At 32.6% G+C, this 26,034-nt stretch overlaps 1 pseudogene; it reads right to left on the reverse strand.

The window, feature by feature from the left end:
• Nucleotides 1–1,857: 1,857 nt before the first annotated feature.
• On the reverse strand, nucleotides 1,858–25,293 carry LOC149536899 (wax ester synthase/diacylglycerol acyltransferase 3-like; annotated as a pseudogene).
• Between the last annotated feature and the right edge of the window lie 741 nt (nucleotides 25,294–26,034).

Consider the following 26,034-nt stretch of genomic DNA (forward strand, 5'->3'; position numbering starts at 1 on the left):
AAAGAGTGTGTGAGTGTACTTGTATCATGTTGGATGCAAAGGAAATTGTGAAGTGCAAAAAGGAGTAAAATGCTTACTGAATGCGAGTAAGTGATCCAAGGGATTATTGGATGTGCAGTATGAGATCTCATCACAAGATATAAAGGAGAAGAAGTCCGATTTATAGGTTAGAGATAGAGGAAGTACATTTTAGTTCTATTATTCTATAAGGAATAATACAAAGATCATTTGGACAGTGGTTTTAGTGGTCTTAACCTTGAAGATGTTTGGGTAGTGGGTTCGGTTGTCTTCCACAACTCTTAATAGGTTTGGAATCTTCTAACATGGATTCAAAATTTCCTAACAAGGACTCATATGTACTGAATGTTGTAATAGACTCCTAACAGGGTCTATCCTCAAACAAGGAATATTTATATTAGTACATCATCTTGTGGGTACCATCCCCACTGGGTTTTTCCCTCTAATCAATGTTTCCCTAGTTAACATATTTGGTGTTAATTGTGTATGAGTATTTTGTTGTGGCTTTAGTTTATATTACTCATATGGTGAAGATTGTTTAACGTTGATATTTATGATAATAGTCGGATAACTAATTCACCCTCCCCCCCCTCCTCTTAGTTATATCAGTGGACTATATATTCTAACAATCACATCTCTTCAAAAAAAATAAAAACATTTATTATGCAATCTAATATTAGGTGTTTCAACATGGGGACATGAAATGTATAAGGGCATTTAGTTGTGAACTATGTTATACTATTCTAATTGAGAGAGAGTTGTAATTTTGAGACATGATTCAAGACTAAAAATATTATTATGTTCTAGTTGTGTCTTCTTATTAATATAATATACATAAAGCTTCAAATTTGGTAATTGAATTACATGAATGCCAATTGTCCATCTAGATACATTAATTAGACAAGATAGCAATGTTTTTAGATCCATAAAATTTAGAGTCATATTATTTTATGTTAGATCTATGTACCTCTGGATTGAGGATATTCAATGGTTTCATGAAATAGTGCAAACATTTATGTTAGTCAAATTTTAAATATTTTATTCTAAAATTAGTTTGTCCTATTTTACAAGGTTAGATGCCATAAATGCAAGATTTAGTGTTTATTAAAAATTGGCATGCATATTGTGTAAGGACATTTAGAGTTGAATTATGTTGTGCTATGAAAATTTAGAGTAAATTCCCTTGGTCCAACACAACTCTATTCAAAAAATGTCTTTATATTTGTCCAAACCCTATTGATAGTGTTTCATTCCCATGTTGTAAGTTTCAATGAATCATGAAAAATGTGTTTTTTTCCATGCCTAATTTGTTCCTTCATTTCATTTTTTAGATTTATTAATGTCATAATGAGCACTAAAATGTTTTTAGTTTTTGAAGGAATACATTAAAATATAGCTAGTTGATTGAACAACACAATAAAATGTAACATGTTCTTATTAGACCTTTTATTTTAGGAAGACATTTTTTCAATGATATTGACATATTTTAATAAATGATAAATTACTTTTAAAAATGCACATGTAAAAACAAAAATCGCTCAACATTTAAATATGTCAATTTTTATGAATCACTATAGTTGACTAGTTGGGAAACTACTACTTACCCTACCTATTATATTAAATCAGGGCTTAGTATTGGCCCTTCCATATTCAAATATTAATTTTAAAAAAAAAAAAAAAAACTTAGCCAATGTAGTTGACCCTTGATATAAGAAATTTAATTTGTATTAGTAATAAATTTAAAATACATACACCCAAGCCTAGGGATAACCTCTTATTTAAAACAACACAAATGAATTTGGAGTAGAAGCAAAGCTTAAAACCTAGGATCCAATTATGTTATCCCTCAATGGCCTCCATCATCTTGTCAAAGCATTCAATAAAACACTTGGCTAGACTATCACTATTCACATAATTTTTGGTGCCAATCACATCCAAGCTCACACTTCCTATGTAGCTCACCACCATCAAAAGAAGCATCTACAAAAAACCAACAATTCATTACACCAAAAAAATCCTTCTAAGAAAATAGAGTTTAGAATTTTCATATCACATTCATAATGTGAAGTTGGAACTATTGGAATTTAATGCACCATTAGTTAGAGAGTTAGAAAATGAATCAACAAGATTGTAGATCGAGTTAGGTTTCAAGTTCATGTGTTTGTTGTAAATCATAAAGTATTTTTTTGTGAATTTTATTAGTGCATTGTCATTTGTATTAGCATAATTATAAGATCTTGATGAATTCATATGACTCTATGTATTTATAATTGCTATTACCAATGATTGAAAACAAGTTGTAAGTTTGGATTATCTCTATTTTTATTCTCTTGTTCTATTTTTCTAATATGGTATCAGTGTTATCTTCTTGTTAAATTGTGTGTGTTATAGAATAAGATGTCATGGAGATGAGGGCTAGAGAAGACTCGCCAAATCTTGATGGTGATGATGATTTCATTGAAGATGATGAACTTATTTTATTTTGAAGAAGTTAGTGCTTTGGAAATAGGAAAGGATGTAGTACATGCTAGATGGATGATCAATAGTCTAAGGTGATAACATATTGGAAAAGGTATACCTCATTAGGATTACAAGATACACATGTGTGGATTGGTGTCCAATGGTTCAGAAAGATCTAAAAATTTGGAAGCAATCATACCTTTATGAGGGTTATGAGGCATTTTTTGTGTAAATGGCGCCTAATGAGTTTTTGAAGCTTGGATGATAGCTACATGACTACACTAGTAGTTGAGAGAAACTTGAAGAAGACTTACATGTCTAAGAACTAGTTTTTTGAAGAAAAGAATATGGATAATGTATTTCCTATTATATGTTAGTTTAATGTTGAAGAATTTATAGGTGATGTTGGAATATAGTGCTCCATTAGTTAGAGAGTTAGAGAATGAATCAAACAAGGTTGTAGATGTGTTTGAGTTAGGCATCAACATGTTCTAGCTAGTTGTCAAGTTCATGTGCGTGTTGTCAATTGTATTAGTGTGTTGTGATTATGGGCCTTGAGAGTTGACCACTGGGGCCCTAGCATCTATAGCAGGGCTAGCCGGGGCCCATACAACAATAGCCATAGAGCCTATAGAATGGTAGGCAGGCCCTGCACCTACATGCATCAGCCCTTATAAATAGTAGGGGCCATAGGAGCCCTCCCTATGCATGCATTCATAGGCCCTTCCCTTATAAATAGTAGGGGCCATAGGAGTCCTCCCTATGCATGCATTCACAGGCCCGTAGGGATTGTATTAGCATAATTATAGGATCTTAATGAAGTCATGTGACTCTATATATTTGTAATTATTATTACCAATATTAAATAACAAGGTATAGTTTTTTTTTTTTGGATTTTTATTCTGTTGTTCTATTTTTCTAATAAGAACTTCAAGTAGCAGATAGATATTCTTACAGTGATGATAATATACAATTGGAGATATAGTGAAGTTTTTCCTTATCATGGCTACCAAATTACTTACCTAAGGAATCCTATATGCCAAGAAAGAGATGCTCTTACGAGAATTTGATTGAGTGCTATCTTGTTTGTGGGGCCGATCATATTTGATAATGCTAATATTGTGTTTTCCATTGTGTTATAGATGCTAGTGGAAGATACCTACAAATCTCAAAAGATATAGACTTTAATTTAAAATAATATTATACCACCCTACTAATGTAATCTAATCACACTTATAATAAATTACATACCTTCAGACACAGATAGCTAAGTAGTTTTCTAGTGAAGAAGAGTTCAAGTAACATTTTCTTTCTATCTATGATTTGTTTGGCTCTTTGCACAAAGTCTAATGGACTCTCTTCATTACTTATAGGAATAGGGATTTGTAACATCCCAATGTAGTTTCCCCATGGTACTTTATTGTTAAGTTTTAACATTTCTTTAATATCCAATAGAAAATACAAAGTTAATTAAGGTTTGCACATATTCTTTATATTTCAATTGAAGTTCATCAATTAATAAAATATTTATAAAGAGTCATTAATTGTACATGTGTAAAATATATTTTTTTCATCAAAGATTTGTGCAATTATGGTAAATAGGTATTGTCAACAATTTTTTTGGATTTCCTTATAATGCTCCAATGTTAAGTTTCAACAATTGTTTACATTCTATAAATATTTACAATAAAATTACCAAATCTTGTAATTGTTGACTAATGATAACTACTAAAAATATAATATTTATGAAAAATTACCATTTCTAACAAAAAATTAAATTGGACATCTAATACCTTCAATCTAGATAGTGCTCTTGTGTTCATGAATACAATCCCCATTATGCTTGAGCTTTCCATCTCCTTCCTGACTTTTGCCACTTCTCCTGCAAAATATAGTATTGGAGTTATTATAATGAGTCAGAATTATAGTTAAATTATGAAAATTCATTGAGCACACCGTGAGAAAGAGTTTCCTCGAGGTATCGTTGAAAACCACCAAATATGACACCCATTAGAACATCGTTAATAGTCTACAAAAGTATTTTACCCAAATGAGCATGGTTGAAAGGATAACATATAAATATTAAATAGATCAAATATATAACATATAGATTTAAAATGAGAGTTAGATGAAGTAGTTACTCCTCTAACAAAATTCTTTATCTTTTTGACGTCTTCCATAAGGAAAGCGATGGATGATATGACTTTGGGCAACATTTCAACACTGGGAGGCCCACGGAAGGGCAACTTGCTATCATCCATCCATATAATTCTAAAGAAGCTTCTTATGAGATCACAAAAAGTGTACCATAGTAGAAGAAGAGGCATGAACAATAGCCTATGAAGCATGAAATACATAAATTCAATGGAAACCCATGATGATGAATAGTATGGAATCCTTTTGCGGGGTGGGGATTTCATGAATGAAGGAAAGTTAATGGGGAGATTGGGATCATCTGCTCTGGTGCATGTTTATAACTAATGTGGATCTAGGCTTGCTTGTATTGTCATTGAGAATGTGAAACACCTACATGGGAAGAGGGGTTAAATGTATAGTACTGATATACTCTTTCACAAACTCATCATATTCAATTTGGCTCAGAGGAAACTCTGCAACAATTACATGATCGTCCACGTTTACTTTAGTTTCCACCCAATGCAGAACTCCATGTCTATTCTCAGTCTACCTTTGCATCAATAAAAATTGTTATTCAACAAATATTTTAGAAGTTAATTGGTTTGAAGATCCTTTTGTTTGGTTAAGATATATTGCAGTTGAACTATAGTTACAATTGTAGAGTATTTAACGTCAAAATTAATATAGATGCAATATTAATGATCCAATCCCTTTTTCCTAGTGTGAGAAATATAAAATCACAAACCTAAAATTTCACTCGGCACATGAAGGTTTTGTGTGCCAATTTTGCTCAGCACCTTAAGGAGCCGAGTGGCAGTTTGGTCGGCACTTGAAGGTGCCGAGTGATAGGCAACAGGTGCCGAGCTAGCTCGACACAAGAGGAAGCTGAGTAAGCTTGGCACACAAAGGGCAAGCCAAGTGAGCTCAGCACTCAAACTGAAATGCTCGGCAATAATGGATGCCGAGTGAGCTCGGCTCAAACTGAAAACTTTATAACTTAGAGAAATTTCAACCTGAATGCTTTCACCATTAAAACCAGAGAGCCAAATCTTGAAGCTTCTAAACAGACTTCTCAAAAGCAATGAATAGAAGAAGAAAAATGGATTCAAGTATGCTTGCTTTCTTTTCTATTCAACTTTGATTAAAAACATTACAAAATCTGGGAGCATTCGGCTTCAACCAGAAAAACCTAAAATAACCCTAAAACTTTAAACAACTTCAATACTTCAAACTTGCAACTCTAATGGCTGCATACAATGGTGCCTAGAGCAATCACTGCTTCAATAGGACAAATCCAACAACAACAAACTTACAGAGTGAATAGGGGAAACATGTGTAACTAGAGAGATTGGATTTGCTGATCACTTCTTTCTTCTTTCTCTATTTTGCAACTATCTGAATTGACTCTTTGATCTGCTCTGCTAAACACAACCTCTGAAGAATGAAATGAAAAACATTCCTTTTGTCATATTATTCCTCCTCTTTTTTTATTTCAAAAATCACCCACTGCAGTTATTGTTTCTATTTGTTCTGGAGTCTGTCACGTGCTAGGTGGGCATTTGGCTCTAGGGGCAAATGACCTCTTGCATTTAATATTCCAACACTCCCCCTTTGTCTTGAGCCAAAAAAACAAGGATCACTGCTGATCGACATTAATTACACCAAGACACTCTCTTAGGTGTACAAAACTTACAATGCCTAGTGGCTTTGTGAAAATGTCTATTAGCTGCTGCTCAGACTTGCAAAATTCCATCTTGATATCCCCATTCTCCACCAGCTCTATGATGAAGTGATATTTGATCTCTATACATGTTTGTTTCTACCATGGAAGACTAGATTCTTGGACAATGCAATTGATGAGATGTTGTTACAATAAATTTTGGTTCAATCCCCTCGCCTTTCATTCAAATCTATCAAGATCCTCCTTAGCCAAATTGCTTGACATGCTACTGCATTTGCTACTATGTATTCAACCTTTGTTGTAGATTGAGCAACAATAGGTTTCTTCTTGGATGCCCATAAAATTACACTCAATCCCATATGAAACATATATCTGAAAGTGCTCTTCCTATCATCGATACTTCCAGCCCAATCATTATCAGTATAACCCACCAACTTGAAATTATTATTTGCAGTATACAAGATTCCAAATCCCTTGGTACCTTTCACATACCTTAGGATCCTCTTTCCCTCTTGCTAATGGGAGTCCTTTGGTGTTTCCATAAATCTAGAAATCAAACTTACTGCATGAATTAGGTCTGGCTGAGTTGCAGTCATATACATTAAACTTCCAACCATACTCTTGTATAGTGTTGGATCCACTCTCTTGCTAGAGTCTTCCTTGCTCAACTTCAGACCTATTGTTGTTGGTGTGGGGGCTGCCTTACTATTATTCATTTTAAATCTCTCCAAGATCTTCCTTGCATATTTTTCTTGAGAGATGAAGATGCCATTGTGCATTTCTTTTACTTCTATGCCTAGAAAGTATTTCAAGAGACCTAAGTCTGTCATTTCAAATTCATTTTTCATGGCCTCTCTGAACTCACCAATTAGAGCCTTATCATTACAAGTAAAAATCAAATCATCTACATACAAGAGAACAATCAATACATTTCCATTTGCTACCTTGATGTAGAGAGTAGGCTCACCATTGCTTTTGCTAAAGCCATGGCTCATTAGATATGAGTCAATCTTGTTGTACCATGCCCTTGGACCTTCCTTGAGCCCATAAAGTGCTCTCTTTAATCTATATACTTTATTCTCGTCACCTACAACTTCATAACCAGGTGGTTGCTCCAAATATACTTCTTCTTTTAATACTCCATTTAGGAAGGCAAACTTCACATCCATTTGATATACCTTCCATTTGTGCTGAGCTGCAATTGCTATGACAACATGCACAATTTCCATTCTTGCAACTGGGGCATATGTCTCATCATAATCTCTTCCATTCTACTATTTGTAGCCCCTGACTACCAGCCTTGCGTTATGCCTATCAATCTTGCCTTCAGCATTATATTTGATCTTGTAGACCCATTTCACTCCAATCACTTGCTTCTTGGGAGGCAATTCAGTTAGCTCCCATGTCTCATTTCTTTCTATAACATCTATTTCCTCATCCATGGCCTTACACCATTTCTTCTCCTTAATAGCTTCTTCAAAATATATGGGATCACTATGAGAAAATAATACAAAATCAACACTCTCATCATAATCTTCATACCTTTCATCTTGGTATATCTCCCTAAGACTCTTGGTCTTTCTTGGTAATAGGGAGGAGAGTATGGGATCAGAATCTTCACTGCTGCTGCTTTGCTGACTAGTTCAATCTTCACTGGTACTCAACACTGACACTCGATCATGCCTAGAGAAGCTTGCCAAAGACTAAGGTTGCTTGCCTTTTCTTCTATTTGCTCCTTCTTCTTACTATTCATTAGTAACTTCTTCACTCATAATTGGCACTTTACTTTAAGTGCTCGGTGACTCATTAGTTTGTCCATACCATGATTGATTTTCAAGAAATTCCACATCTCTTGAAAGCATCATCTTGTTATTCAATGGGTCATACAATCTATATGCCTTTGATTCTAAGCTATACCCTGTGAAGATGCACTTCACACCTTTGTCATCCAATTTTTTCCTTTGCTCTTTAGGCACATGTGCATATGCAACAAATCCAAACACCCTTAGGTGTTCAACTATCCATTTTCCTCGTGACCATGCTTCCATTGGAATTCTATCATAGACTGCCTTTGTAGGAAACCTATTAATTAAGTAAACTGTTGTTGCCACCTCTCCCCAAAATTTAGTTGGGAGACCTTTCTCTTTCATCATGCTCCTTGACATTTCAACAATGGTCCTGTTCTTTCTTTCAGCCACTCCATTATGCTATGGTGTATAGCCGGCTATGAGCTCTTTCTTTATGCCATGTTTCTTGCAAAAATTTACAAAAGAATTGGCGGTATACTCCCCTCCTCTATCTAATCTTAGGACCTTGATATAGTGTCCACATTCTCTTTTAGCCTGGGCTTTAAATTTTACAAATTTATCAAATGCTTTAGATTTATTCTTTAAGAAATACACCCATGTCCTACGATTGAAATCATCAATAAATGTCATGAAATAAGTACTCCCCCTAATGGAAGTAACTTGCATATTACTGACTAGGTCAGTATGCACTAACTCTAATGGATATCTAGTCCTCTTAGAATTTCCAGAATTAAAGGGAAGCCTATGTTGCTTACCCAAAATACAAGCCTCACACTTGTCACATGAATTTCCTATTCATGGAAAACCTTCTATCATTCTTTTATTTGACAACAAATTTAAACCAGCATAGCCAAGATGACCATACCTGAGGCCCCATAGCTGTGAGGGGTCTTCAATCACACTCCTTAGAGCTGATTGTGTGAGAGGTGCAACACTAACTTGAGATGAGAAACATGTCTCTATATTCAAGGGAAACATTATGTTCTTTGTCATTTGAACTGCTGCAAGTAAATTTTTGCTCCCATCCTTTTCATGAATGACACACTTGTCATTCTCCATTAGCACTTTGTATCCATTTTGAATGAGCTAACCAATGCTCATCAAATTGTGCTTCATACCAAGGGTGAAATATTCATTTTGTATTTCCTTCTTCTCACCTTGCTTGGTGCAGACCATAATAGATCCTTTGCCTACTACTGGTAGGGTTCTATTGTTACCCATTTTAATCTCAGATTTGAAACTCTTGTCAATGAATGAAAACAAGGTTTTATTACCACTCATGTGGTTTCTATATCCACTATCGAGGTACCAAACCTTAGGGCTTCCTTCTTCACCAACATTACACATGATGAAGGCAACAACATTGTTTCCAATTTCCATGTTCACATCAGCCACATTTGCTTGTCCTGACTGATCATTTTGCTTCTTGAAGCATTCACTTGCATAATGCCCATATTTATGATAGTAGTAGCATTCTACATTACTACTATTTGAGTTGTAGTTTTTCTTACCTCCTCTTGAAGTATTTTGTGAGCTACTTGCTCCATCTGCTCTTCCTGAGCTTTCTACTACAACATTTCTTTGTCCTCCATTACCTCGGCCTCTACCTCTTGAGTTTCTGCCTGAGCCATTTCTTCCTCTCCCCCTTCCTCTTGGATTTGACTGAGCCTTAAATGCTTGCTCTTGGGAAGAAGAAGATGCAGATCTATTGATCCTATGCTCATGGGTTTGAAGAGTACCCATCAACTCATCCATTGTCAAAACAGTGAGATCTTTTGCCTCTTCTATGGTCATGACCAAATTGCCATATTTATGAGGTAAAATCCTCAATATCTTCTCCACTATCCTTTGCTCTTGATAGTCTTTTGCATTTGATTTCAGTTGGTTAATCACATTGGAGGTCCTTGAACTGAAATCTGCAATTGATTCATTTTCCTTCATCTGAAGGTTCTCAAACTCCCTCCTTAAATTTTTTAGCTTTACTATACAGACTTTATCAATGTCCTTGAAGTTCATCTAAAGGATATCCCAAGCTTCCTTTCCATAATTTTTTGTTGTAATCTTGGGGAAAATAGTTTCTATCATTGCTGCTTCAATAAGACTTAATGCCTTAGCATCCTTCCTCCTTGACTCTTTCAGCTAGGTCTTTTGATTATTGGTAAGAGCAACATTCTGAGTTGGGTCAGTCACATCATTGAATTCATTTATCACAAACTCCCATAAATCATTTGCAACCATTATGATCTTCATCTTCTTTGCCCATGTATCACAATTTTGTCCATTGAATGGTGATGGCTACTGCCATGTCAAATATCCCAAGAAAACAAATGCCCTAACTCACTGTGGATGTGGGACCTCAAAGCTCTGATACCATGTGAGAAATATAAAATCACAAGCTTAAAATTTTGCTTGGCACTTGAAGGTGTCGAGTGACAGGCAGCAGGTGTCGAGTTAGGTCAGCACAAGAGGAAGCTGAGTAAGCTCGACACACAAAGGGCAAGCCGAGTAAGCTCGACACTCAAACTAAAATGCTCGACAATAATGGATGCCGAGTGAGCTCGGCTCAAACTAAAAAAATTATAAGTTAGAGAAATTTCAACGTGAATGCTTTCACCATTAAAACCAAAGAGCCAAAGCTTGAAGCTTCTAAACAAACTTCTCAAATGCAATTAATAGAAGAAGAACAATGGATTCAAGTATGCCTGCTTGCTTTTCTATTCAGCTTTGATTAAAAATATTACAAAATTTGGGAGCATTCGGCTTCAACCAGAAAAACCTAAAATAACCCTAACACTTTAAATTTGGGAGCTTTTATTTTCTAAATCTTGCAAATGGGATTGCAAGCTTTGGGTTTAACTATGGAGGAAACTCTGTAGTTAAGCGCGCTCAGGCTGGAGTAGTACTGGGATGGGTGACCTCTCGGGAAGTCCTGGTGCTTCACGCCTGTGAGCATCACCTAGATCCAATGAGTGCTAAGTGTTCCATTTATTCTCATGAGAGATGGATTCATGTTGAATCACTACTCATGAAACATGGGTCAATGAGTTTGACTCAAAATCACACAGTTAAATCCTGATATTCACATCACAATTTGACTTGCTGTGGAAATTATCTCCTACTTATCAACTTTAAACAACTTCAATACTTCAAACTTGTAGCTCTAATGGCTGCATACAATGGTGCTTGGAGTAATCACTGCTCCAACAGGACAAATCCAACAACAAAGAACTTACAGAGTGAACAAGAGAAACACGTGCAACTGGAGAGATTGGATCTGTTGATCACTTCTTTCTTCTTTCTCTGCTCTGATGAACACACCCTCTGAATGAATGAAATGAAAAACATTCCTCTTGTCATATTATTCCCCCTCTTTTCTAATTTCAAAACTCACCCACCATAGTTATTGTTTCTATCTGTTCTGGACTCCGTTAGGTGGTAGGTGGGCGTTTGGCTCAAGGGGAAAATGACCTCTCGCATTTAATATTCCAACACCTAGCACTCTTATTGCCTGCTAAGTTACTGGAATTGAACCATAATCGATAGGAACAAATTCTTTAAAAAAAAAATCTGTAGCTTGGATAAGGAATTGAAATTTGAGTTTAGTATATTCATTTTTTTTTCTTCAACAAAATCTACCCAATTTTCAATTAACAAATCTAGTATCTCAAAAATTTCAAATATAAACAAATGCAATATTTGTTAATTCCAGCAGCCAAACTTATAAATTTTTAAAGTGTGATTCTACATAAACAAAATAAAATTTTAAATTGTGATTCTACATAAAAAAAAGAATTATGCACAATTTGACAAAAAGATGCATTCATCCAATATGAGCAAATAAAAAAACAAGTGACCAATACAACCTTATTTAAATAATCCAGTTTACTTATTTGATATATTATATTTAGTTTACTTATTTTATCTATTATATTTGAACTATGGTTATGACAGTTATATTAACATACATTTTTTTTATAGATATTCTAAAACTCTGTGGTCTATTGCATATAATGTAGCCTACTTGTTCCTAGTACTCCATGTGTTTAGATAGATTCTTGAAGTAAATTCTATTTATTCTTATTGTAATTGTTGTAGGCAATATACTATTGCATTCAGTTCTCCTAAAAGTGAATTAGTTTCCACCAATGATAGATTACTATTTTTCTTAAGTTTTAATATTTATTGATACAATTTGTATATTATATGGTTAAATTGGTTGGGTCTTCTTTTTTGCGGAAGCTATCCACATTTTTTTAGCCACGATTTTTGGAATGCACATTATAAACAAACCTAAACATAATGAATTAAGATGATTATTAATTTTTAAATCTCTAATTATTTCATTTCAAAACTTAATTTAATACTAAATTATTATTTTTGGATTTTGTTGATTTAGTTTTGAAATTTCATTTAGTAATATTCACTTTTCTTACATATCTTTTATTACTATTTAATTTTGTAGTTTTAATATTAATTTTTAATTAAAATTTGTGATATTAAAATAAATTTTTTAATATCATTATACAAAAGTATTAATTATTAAAAAAAAAGTCTAAAAATAATAGAAAAGTTTAGAAAATTATATTATATATAAGCATAGTAATATAGTTTTTTATTTTCTTTTTTTATGCCAAGAGGTATTCTATACAATCATAGCACAAATCCCCAGCATAGGAATATGCTAAAATAGATTCTCCATCAATAAAAAATAAATGGGAGCAGTTACACACTAATTTAATAAAAAATGATTTTAAAAATGCATTTTCAATTTGCATTTGCATTTCGTTTCGATTTGCATTTTCTTTTTCTTTTTCCAATTGATGGAATGCAAATCGATTTACAATCTTGTAATGGCAGGAAGTCGTAAAGTCATTCCAAAACTTTAAATATGTTGTAGATCCGACTTCTGCTTTGCCATAATCCACTACTTCCTGTGGAGATCTAAAGAAGGCGTCTGAAGTTCAGGATATAGCCAATTTGACTGCATAGCATTGAGTTAGGTATTGTTCATGTATTTAGATTTATTGCATCGAATCTTGGCATTGTTAATGTTATTACTTTTCCTTGCGTTTCATATTTGTGATAATGTTTCTTGGCACAACCTTCTCTTTCAATTTTTTATATTTCTAGCTGTATAGAAAGTTTGAAGAACCACTTTTTCTTGGTTATTTTCTCCATAACCAAGGATAGTTAATTGCATCCAGTATAAATACCTCTACAACAATCGAATAAATTGTTAAGTATTTATATCATCTCTATGTAATGTCAATAATATATTATTCGAGGTTTGAAAACATTTCAACTATACAAATTATAATGTCAATAATATGTTATTCGAGGTCTGAAAACATTACAGCTATAAAAATTATTGAAAGATTATTGTTTCTTCTTCAAAACTGTTTGAATTAGTATCATATTCCTGTTATTGTTTATCTATGAGTTGAATTCTTCAATAATAACTGGGAGGATTCTCTACTACCAAAAAAAAGGATTTTCAGTACTTGAATTTGGCAATTGTTATACTTAATTTCAGTTATTGAATTTGACATTGGTAGCTAGGCAAGTCTTGAAATCTAATCAAAAGTGAACATGTTTTAAAAATGGTTTCCATGTTCATAGATGAACATTATGAAATTCTATGCATATAATTATTTTAATTCAACTCATAGGGGTGAATCATAAGATTATATACTATTATAGCAAGCAATAGCCTTTTGTGAGCCATGCAGGATATTCAACATTTCATCCTTCATATGGTCTTGTATTCATTACCCATATAGTTGTTTCTTTTCATAGTCTCTTTTGTGTTGCTTTGTATTGAATCCCAAGCATTATTTTTTTCCACCAACTCCTTTTGATGGCTAATTATGGAGGTCAAATATCTCTAACACAAATGCTAACATTTTTATCTAAATTGCGTTACAAAATCTCTAATGTTTATGTTTGAATTGCATTATCAATATCTCTCTAAAAATCTAACATTGAATTGTGTTATCAATATCTTTTTGAATTGCATTATCGGACAAAAACATTAACATTGACTATCATTTCCTGGGACTGTAACTGCTAACGTTGGTCTTCATGCTTTTCTACTGTTGTGCTGTTTGTGTGGGTTCATTCTAGGAAATATTAACTTGGTTTCCAACTCTTTTTTACCATCTTGTCTTGAAGGGTTTCGCTCGGTTATCTCTTATCTCAGGCATGCCCTTCTAAATGTCATGTTATCTCTTATCGCTGGGTGGGTCACTCACTTCCCTTCATGAGCCGCCCACATTCTGCTCCTTCAATCTTGAAAATACACAAATTAATTAAACAGTTGCATCAAATCAGACGTTAGTTAATCCACATATTATTGAAGACGTTACTTGCACATTTTTGCTCTTCATTTTCGATTAGCTATGTTCTTGATTATTTGCACATTATTTTATGGGCTAGCCTATCAAAAGGAAGTTGACATTATTCAATATAGTTTATACAATTTGATAAATATAGTATACATTTCATTTGAATAAAATATTTAATGTGATTTTAATCAATTTATAGTATACATTCCATTTGAATAAAATATTTAATGTGTTTTTAATCCCATCATGCTTATATAAGTTGGATTTTGTAGAAATGATTGCATTAGAAAAAAATTGCATTAATATTTTGAATCATACTTTGCGATCCATCATCAAGATTAGAAAAGAGCTAAAGCATAAATCAATAAGAAAATTGATTTATGAAAAATTGTGTAACACTGGGTTAATGGATGCATTATTTTCATTTATAATAGTCCTTTTGTTTAGAGTACCATTTAGATTTTGAATAATATTTAGATTTACAATAGTATTTTGATTTACATTACTGTTTACATATTAATTCTATTTAACTCTTTTATTCAAATATATTTTATGCATAAATTAGTTTAATGTTTGAAATGTGGAAGGCAATGCCTCCATTTTCAAACATTAGAATGTAATTTTTGTGTAGACTATTAGAATGCAATTTTTTCGTACAATATTAGAATGTAATTTTAATCCATAAATAATGTTTCAAAAGTGGAAGGCAATCCCAACATTTTTCTTATATTATATTGCTAATTCTTTTATTCAAATATATTTTATGCATAAATTAGTTTAATGTTTGAAATGTGGAAGGCAATGCCACCATTTTCAAACATTAGAATCTAATTTTTTCATAGAATATTAGAATGTAATTTTTATCCATAAATAAATTTAATGTTTGAAATGTGGAAGGCAATGCTACCATTTTCCAACATTACAATGTAATTTATATGCATAGATAAATTTTAGAATGTAACTTTTTCTAACACATTTTTCAATACTAACTATTCCTTTATACTCTTATTTTGAATTAAATACATGTAATTGAAAACATTTTATGTACTCTTTTTATGTTAAAGGTGCACATCATGAATTTTAACTATGGAATGAAAGTCAAAGTGTGTTGTGATGATGATGGCTTCCAAGGAGCATGGTTCCCTAGCACCATAATTGGTTGAGTGCAAAATGCTTAAAGGCCAATGTTTATTATTCAATACGATCACTTTATTATAGATGAGGTGACTCGAGAACCTCTTATCAAGGAGATTGTTGCTGATCATATTAGACAGACACCACCAGTTGTTCCACTACTAGCATACATTCCATTAGATTTGCCTGTAGATGTCTTTCAGAATGATTGTTGGTGGTCTGGCATGGTTGTCGACAAGTTTCAGTCCTCACTAAGTCAACAACAATTTTTTGAAATCTACTTTCCACGTACCCAAACTCTTGAACCCTATTCTCAAGCTCGCTTGCGTTGATCTCATGATTGGGTTAACAGAAGGTGGATATTAAGGCAATGGTGGTGAATATGCTCTTGGTTCCTTTTTCTGTGGAGACCCACATATGTTTTGGCAACTATTCTACTCTATTAGAAAGTGAACATTCATTATCTTCTAAAGTGGACTTCTTATTATTTTTGGTATTGGTATTTTGTATTGTAAAATACAACATCATGTACTTATCTATTTTGTAATAAAATGATGTAATAAATAAGATTATTTATTTCCATGATGTAATAATCTTTTTTGACTATTTATCTTGATGTTGTATATTTCATAATAAAAGTATACACTTCCATAAATCTTTTAATCTAATTTTTTAAAAAAAAATCTTCATACTCTTTTTTTTCCTTTATTAATATATTTTTTAACAATATAATAAACTCTCTCCAATGTTTCTCTCCATTTATGGATACTCTATCTATACTTTTTGATGCTTATATCATCTCATTGATCTACTTGCACAATAACTTTCTCCAATTTTTTTCTACATTGTAATAGTAAGGTTCATTGGTTGTGTATTTCTCATTTATATACAATCATATGTTACTTTTCTAAGGTTGCTTATCTTCATTCAGGAATACATTATTTACAAAATTTAATTCACATTTAATAATATTTATTGGTGAAATATTTTTCATGTATATATAAATAAATGTTACTTGATTAATGTTTTTTTCCTACTAGCTATGGTGAGACCTAGGTTGAGTTTTGAGACAAAGGAGGAAAGCAGAGAATACCAAAGACAATATCAAAGAGAGTATCGTAGAGAATATCATACACATTAACAAAAACAATAGATAAAACTTGAAAGAGAACAACAAAGAGTAATATAAAATCAAGGGCGCAGATGAAGATATGCCAGAAGAAGTGCAGAAATAACGGTTGAACAACTAGAAACTAAAAATTGAGATATGCAAAATGTAGACAGAAACCATCGTCGATGTGCTTCTGAGAGGGTCCTTCCTAAAAATTCACAAAGCTGCCAAGTTCAACATCCTCAAGTATAACCAAGCCACATATATGACCATCCTCCAAATATAAATAATCAACTAAATATTGAGAATGGACGCTCACCATCCATAGAACATGTACCAGAAACACCACAACATGGAAGTGACATACATGTTGATTTAGAGTTGCAAAATGATAGAGAAAACATGCCCAACCAAAATGGTACGGTTCAAAATGATACAGAAAACATGTCCAACCCAAATGGTATGCTTCAATTCGAATTTAGCAGATTCCAAATGCAGTTTAGATATTCGATAGATAGTTTGAAAACACCAAATATGTGTTATGTTTGTCAGGAGTCATATATAGGAATGAAAGTATATCACACTAGTGAGGGTCCAATATGTAATAGGTGTCATCAAGAGACATGAATTCATAGGTTTTCATCTGCAAATAATATGGATCTGGGCTATCAACCACCAGAGCTTGCAAATTTAACTCAGGTTGAAGAGATGTTGATTTCACGTGTAAACCCTATATTGCAAGTTACACATGCAATTGGTGGTCAGTATAAGTATAAAGGACATACCATTAGTTTTCCTAGCATGTTGAATAGCTATCAAAAGTCTTGCCACACACAATTGATCATTTACCAATCATTATTGTTCGAAGAAGGGATCAACATGGTACACGATATAACTTTACTATGAATAGGGATTGTTTTTATAGAGCATTGAAATAAAAAGTTCAAAAAGATAAATTCTATACATATGTTAGGATAGATGAAAGTGAATGACCTACCTACAAATATAGATGAGAATATTTTTCATAGGTTAAAGACAGTACACATGGAGTTTGATTATGATGCAAATGAAGTTGTATTCCTAGGTCCTCTCATGGAGACATACGAAGGTAATATAATTGAGCACACAAACTCTATGGCTTCAAGGCCACCTAATGCTCAAAGGGAAATGGAATTAATTCATGCTTGGGTTAATAATCCTGATGTCGTTATGTCTACTTTAATTGAGTGGCCATCTATAGGTGCATCACCTATCAATGAGTATGTCAAATCTAGGTTGTTGGATATGGCTTTCCCAACATTATTTCCAGATGGAAGTTGTGATTGGTTAGAGCCTAGAATGAAATGAGTATACTTGCATGAATTTGTAAAGCATTTGATCAAATATAAGGATCACCACTTTGGAAAACATCCAGGGTTTAGGTATTTTGTGCAAAACATGGTAATGAGACATCGCGCAAAAATTTTTGCATCTATTTTTGCAAAAAGGAGCTTTCATGAAATGCCAATTACTATTAATGAATTGCATGAGCATATGGAGAATATGCCACGTAATAATCTTGAAAATAGGCTAATGCGGTTTGGAACAAGTCCAAGAGGAACAAGATCATATTGGGCAAAAAATAAAGTAGAACTAATTGACTTGCTTGACCAGCTTGGCACACCTACAATTTTCTTCACATTAAGTGCAACTAATATGCAATGGCCTAATTTACATGCAGTAATGCCTGGTACACCACCTATTGATCCATGAGAGGCTAAAAAATGGAGAAGGTAGAATATCATCAACTATCCACATATAGTCACTTATTACACACACTTAAGGAATACAATGTTCAGGAAAGAAATACTTGAAAAAGGTATGAAAGTAAAGGACTTTTGGTGTAGATATGAGTGGCAACATCATGGTTCACCTCATGTTCATGGCTTCTTATGGCTTGAAGGGGCACCAAATAAGGACACTATTAATTGGTCAAATGAGGATGAACAAAAAAGTGCAGAGAGATATTTTGACTCCGTTATTCATCCATGGAATCCTAGACATGATCCACATCAAAGAAATATACATGTAAGTTTCATATTATAAATTAGTTAAATATCAATATATGTTTCTCACCTCAATCCAATAGAATAATATACAAATTATCTTTTTAGGTCTTCCAAAATTTTGGTTAGCATCCATGCCTCAAGAATACAACACAACTCGCTAAGATGGATATAGATCAAGATTATGAATAGATACTCAATTGTGTTGAAAGACACATGGTATGTAAGGAGGGAGCATGCCTTCATAAAAAAAGAGGACACATGGTTTGCAGGTTAATCAAATTCAAAAAAACTTATATCTAAATTATCTATTTCAGCTTTTTCAACAAGTTGAATTGAGAAGATATCTATTCATCAATGTTTCAGGTATAATGCTCCTTGGAAATTAAATTTGGATGGGTCAAAGTTATACATAGATGCAAATTTGGGTGATAGAAAATTTGAACTAGCAAGAAATGATGATAGAGTTAATACACACAATTGGTACATACTGCAATTGTGGAGGGCCAACGTTGATTGGCAACCTGTCCTTTCAAGACATGCAGTTATCAAATATATTGCAAAGTATGCAGCAAAAGTAGAGAAAAGTTCTGAAACATATCAAAAAATGTTGATGTGTCTTTCAAATCTTGAAAATACTAATGATTTGGCATCATGGGCATATAGAAAGCTTTTAACTGAGACAATTATAGAAAGAGATATTGGAGCTCAAGAAACATGTCATATGTTATTACAACTTTTGTTGGTGGAGTGCAACAGAAAGTTTGTTAATCTAAACGTCTCACGTGAAGTTTTCAAACCCATGGTAATCAATGATGATGAAAATGAGGAAGAAATCACAAAATATTTTGTTGATGATTATAAAATAATACCACTTTCTATGGAAGGTATCAGTTTGATTGATGCAACAAGGTCCTGGATATATAATCCCAAAAGAAGAGGAGATAATAAATGGAGCCCAAGAAAGAAAGAAGCTATTGTTAGAGGTTTTCCTAGGTATTTTACTATTCTTTTGCGAGATTCTAATAAATGGGTGGACTTTTGTTTGTTTGAGTTGATACTATACAAACCTTTTCATAATGTTGAGAGAGACATTGGTCATGATGATGATACTATAGTAGCAAATTGGGACTCATTCAACTACAATCCTTGGCATGTCCAAAGGCAAGAACATGCACAAAATGATGAACCTTCAAGTGATTCAAAGATGGAAGATAATAGAGCCATTCAGGAAAATACTAAAAAACATGAGTGGGAAATAATATCTAGGTTACATCGTGGTCAACATATGCCAGTTTCTAAAATTGACATGTTGGGAAGGAGAGATATTGATAGAAATACAAATTGGTGCAGAGAATATCAAACTGAAGAGGAGACAATCTGAGCAATAAATTTCATACCTGAAATGAAAAAGCATGGATGTCTTATGTATGATGAAATTCCACAGTGCATCAACTTTACAACCCTCAGTCACAAGCAACAAAAGGCAGTTGACATTATTCTGACACACTACCATAGCAATCAAGTGGAAAATCCTTTATTTATGATAATTCAAGGAACAACGAGAACGGGAAAGTCTTATCTAATTGGTGCCATCAATCAATCTCTTTAGATGGCATCAATGACAAATCATTCTTCACTTTTATTGCTTGCACCAACTGGAGTTGTAGCTTTCAATATAGGAGCATCTACCATTCATTCAAAGTTGTGGATTCCAATTACAAATTTTGCCCAATTACAAGGGACAAGACTTACAAGCTTTCAACAAGAGATGCAAAATATCAAATATATTTTGATTGATGAAATGAGCTTCATTGGCCAGAATATGTTGGAAAATATAGATAATCGACTTAGACAAGCCTTCCCACATAAAGTAAACATAAGCTTTTGAGGTATCCCTTTCATTACAACACATGGTGTTATTAATGTCTCTTAATTCTTATTAACATTGGTCATATAGAATGTATATCTTTCGATTTTACTTTATGTACATAAATTAAAATTTTGCAACTATCTTTCAAGTGTCTCTATTATTTTAGTTGGTGATTTGGGGCAATTACCTCCAGTTAATGATAGACCACTATACGATAGCAACAGGTGGGCAAAGTTATTATGGCAAAAATTCAAGATAGTGGTTACACTAGATAAAGTATTTAGGCAAGATGGAGAAAATATCCAACAACAATGATTTCATCAGCTTCTCACAAATGTCAGAGATGTGAATCCACAAATAGATGACTAGAACTTGCTCATGACAAGAACACCTATAAGATAAGATGTTGCAAGCAATGATGAGTTTGATAAGGCAGTGCATTTATTCTCTACAAATGACAATGTTAATAACCATAACATGAGGATGTTGTATTCTTTAAGACATCTAGTTGCATGTAACCTTGCAACTAATTCAACAAATGGTAATGGTAATGAATATTTATCAGGTGAGGAACTTGATATAGAGTTATTGATTAGTCATAATGCAAGAGTAATGTTGACTACAAATCTATGGATAGAAGTTGGTCTTGTGAATGGATCATTGGGATATATCAGAAATATTGTCTACAAACCAAGAACTGCTCCACCTGAGCCACCAACATATGTTACAATTGAATTCGATAATTATTCTGGAGTGCCATTTGATGATCATCATCCAAACATAATACCAATAGCTCCATTGCAGAGGAGTAGGACCTTCCAACTACCATTGAGGTTGGCATGGGCATTGAGTATTCACAAATCTCAAGGGCTAACTCTTTCAAAAGCCACAATTGATATAGGTCCAAGAGAAAGAGCAGGATTGACATTTGTGGCCATATCTTGTGTTAAGTCATTGGAAGCTTTGAGGATAATGCCACCATTTACATACGACTGCTATGAGAAAATGAAAAATGGGAAACAACTTTCAAAGAGAAAAGTAGAAGAATGTAGATTGAGAAGTCTTGAAAATCATTGATGTTTTCAAATAGACTATTTAATAATAAATATTTATTTTTTCTACTCCATTATGTTATCATCATCATGAACTATTATGTTGTTATTCTTATTATTACATTGATAGTTTATATTCCATAGTTAATGACAACTATAATTGGATATGCTCAATGCAACATTATAACCTTATTATTTGCACTTTTTAATGGTTGCAAGTACGATTAGGCTGAAATTTAATTTTACTAATTCTCCAATTTGTAATTTTAACTATGATCATCAATTGGGTCCTCAAATTAAGGTAGCTATAACATTACTTCAAATTATAAAGACCTTCTTCGATTGAAATAAATCAAAATGATTATTCTTCATGACTTTCAACCAATACATTGCTATTCAATATTTGAAAAGTATGTTTGTATATTCTTCAATATCCTTCAAAGGTCATAATATTACCATGTTTCCATACCCAAAATTTCATTGCCAATTCTAATACAATTAGGTTTTTATATTCATTTTCTCCACAGTTGATTATACTAAGTGACCTATTATGTTTTTTCAAAACCACTATTGATTTAAAATTTATGTCCCTGTCATTAACTATGCATTTATTATTCTTTTTTATTGGTGCCAATGCTTTCTAAATTATTTTCTATGATTTGTTTCAGGCATGGCAGCCTCTAATAGATAGTCAAGCATTCTCGACATGAGCCCAACTTCTTCTATAGGATCAAATCATTTTTTTGAGATAGAGCTTCAGAAGTGTGCACAAATAATTAAACAATGTTGTGCAACTATGGTAAAATCACTTGAGAATGCAGCTTTATCAATTGATCATGTATAAGAGATAGAGATAATGGAGATGGAAGATGTTGCCAAATATGTATGCAACACTTTTGTAGAAGTAGATGCATTTCCACCCATGATAAAAGAGGTCTATGATGATCACATTATGAACAAAGGTCGTAATACAATTTTAATCTCTGAAGAATATGTGACGTACTTACATCATTATGGAGAACTCTACACGTGGTCCATATGATGATTTCTCATCTTTCATTTTTTCAGTTATTACTTCATCTAAATAATTGTATTAGGAGATATAGTTCTCCTTTCATCTATGTATCAGAATAATAAATAAACTATTTAACTTTTTAGCTCAAATTCTTCTTGACTATACTTGCAAATATTTGAAACGTTTTTCCTTGACCTTTGTGTTTCTAGCTACATTATTCATGCTAAGCATAATTAACATTAACCAATGGTCTATTTATAAATTTAACTAATAAAATTATAAAATTACTTAAGGAACATTGTAATCCTTATATTGCTCTTTAATTCTAAGATGTGTGTCTAATGACAACAAGCTACCCTCCTAGATATAACTATAAACACAACATTAATCATAACTCTAACCACAGTCCTACTTTATCCTCTAACCTTAATCCTAACCATAATTATAATGCTTTGTCTACCCCTAACTCAAACTATAACCCTAATTGTAACTTAAATTCTAACCTAACTTATATTCTAACACTAAACCTAACCCTCATCCTTACCCTAACCCTAAACCTAACCCTAATCCTAACCCTTTATTTACCCCTATCTCTAACCCTAACCTTAAGACTAACGCTAACTCTAATCTAACCTAACCGTAACTCCAATCCTAACACTGACCTTAACCTTAACCCTACCCCTACCCCTAACTCTAACCCTAAATATAACTCTAACTCTAAGTCTAACTCTACCATAATTAGACTCTAACCCTAGCCCTAACCCTAAATTTAATGTTGACTAAAACCCTAACACTACCTTTAACTCTAACCTTAACCCTGATGTAGCTCTATATATAACCCTACCCCTAACTCTAACCATTAATCTAACTCTACCATAATTGGACATTAATATTATACCCAACTCTCTATATAAACGTAACCCTAACAATAACCTTGAGCGTAACCCTTTCTCTAAGTCCAACACTAAACCTAACTATAACTATAACACTACCCCTACCTCTAATTGTAACCTTAAATCTTACTCTACTGTAATTGGACTTCAACCCTAATTGTAATGGTAACCCTAACACTAACTTTAACCCTGACTCAAAACTCTAACCCTAACCCTAACTGAAACCCTGACTCAAACTCAAACCCTAAATCTAACCCTAATCCTAACCATAATTCCTATGCTCTGTCTACCCCTAACTCAAACTATAACCCTAACTAGGCTAACTTATATTTTAACATTAAACCTAACCCTAACCCTTTCTCTATGGCTATCTCTAACCCTAACCCTAACTCTAACCCTAACCTTAACCCCGATTCAAACCCTTACCCTAACCTTAACCCTGTTGTAACTCTATATGCAACCTTAACTCGAAATATAAACCTAACCCTAACTCTAATTCTAAACCTAACCCTAACTATAACCCTAGCCCTAACCCTAATGCTAACTATAACTCTACTCTTCGGTATAACATTTTACATAACAATATGCTTAAAATAAAACTAAACTAAAGTGATGCAAATAAACACCATATATAGAATTAAAAAATAAAATGTTCAAGAATAATTTTATAGTAAGTTTACACTATTACAATTTTATAGTAAGTTTATACAACTGTATTTAAAATGAAAAAAAATTAAAAATTTTAAAAATACTTTTCCTGTTGCACCGCAATTGCCACTAGCTTATATATATATATATATATATATATATATATATATATATATATATATATATATATATATATATATATATATATATATATATATAAAAGCTAGTTTAATTGGTTGAAGATAAGAAGCAAATAGTTTTGAATTTTAAAACTATATAATTAAATTTATTATAGTTTATATTTAATGTACATATTTGATATAATATTATTAATGTTAAATATTTTTAATCTTAATTAGTGTAACACTAAAATTAAAATTAAAATATTCTAATTATTTCTAATATTGAATTAAAAAAATAATAATTATATAATAAATTATTTCTAAACTATTACGGCAATTACATGCTATTATGTGACACTTGTTAATAATAATAAAATGGAGAATACAAGATCTATATTATATAAAGCATATTATTATAAAAAATAATATGAATATATTATATTCTACTTAACCCTGCTTATCCATAGTACTTTTTGTTCTTTTAATATAACATATCATGTTTAGATTTTTCAGATGCAACTGTATCTACCAATTTTTTTACCACATGATGATATTGACATTTATTTATTATGAGGCTGACGAACTATTTATAATTTAAAAGGGAGAACCATCACGTGCTGATAAAAATCAAGTCTAGAATACAAGAACCTTATAAAATCATCACAGAATAGAATTATAATATATTGCACAGAAGTGTTATGTAAAGAAAAGCTACAGACCATCTTACGAAAAAACCGTGGGTTGCTTGGCAGAAGAACATTCTTAATGGCTCGCTTGGCACTAGAGACATCAATGGCATCCTTGGCACTAGAGACATCAATGGCATCTTCAAGCTCAAAAATGGCCTGCAAGCATAATGAAAGTGATGGAGTACAAAATGTCTGACTGAACGGACTCACCGCCTCGCCCCCTGCATTACTGTCTACCAACGCTGTTTCCACACTGAGCTCCATCAAACTAAATCTTTTCACTCAATCAAATTTTATCTATACTTGATTATGAACGCCAGATCAGTTAACAAATCTTAATATATAAAGCCTCCCCTGATATTTTCTGATCTGTTCTTAATGAGCGTTAAATATTGGCGTTGAAAATAACGACAAATTTGTTAAAGTTTTCATTAAACTCGGTACAACTCAAGACCCAATTTCTTCGGCGATTTTTGCAAGAGAAAAGGCCGATGGAAAGGCCTAAATTAAATTGTTACTCAAGATGGTAAATATGTTGTTGATTACATCTATGAAATGTCCCATTCAACGATGTAAAGATATCCGTCCCATCGGACTGGCCATCAAATTTCAGTGCAATTTGACAATGTGCACAGTGACTATAACGTCATACTGGTAACCGGTTAGGTGCCTTGAATTTTATGAAACATGTCTTTGAGTTTTATACGATACCAGTATTCATGTAGATTGGTTTCCTTACCTAAATAGTGGCTTACGGTAAATTAGTCACTGAGCAAAAATAAACAAAACAAAACTAGAAGTAGGTATTAATTGGGATATGCAAATTAAATGTGTTGATAAATGAGCGTGGAAATTAAATAAATAAACAAATTCATTGAGTTCATTTGATATCAATTAGATTATGACAGATATTGTTAAGTGATTTTTTTTGATGAATAGTTCTTTTTTATTAATAAATTAATATACTAGTTACAAATTCACAAAAAAGGGGCGGGGGGATACAAA

Source organism: Cupressus sempervirens, chromosome 10 (genome assembly GCF_028749045.1).
Source record: "Cupressus sempervirens isolate cs-2001-9-10 chromosome 10, ASM2874904v1, whole genome shotgun sequence".
Taxonomy (NCBI): Eukaryota; Viridiplantae; Streptophyta; class Pinopsida; order Cupressales; family Cupressaceae; genus Cupressus; species Cupressus sempervirens.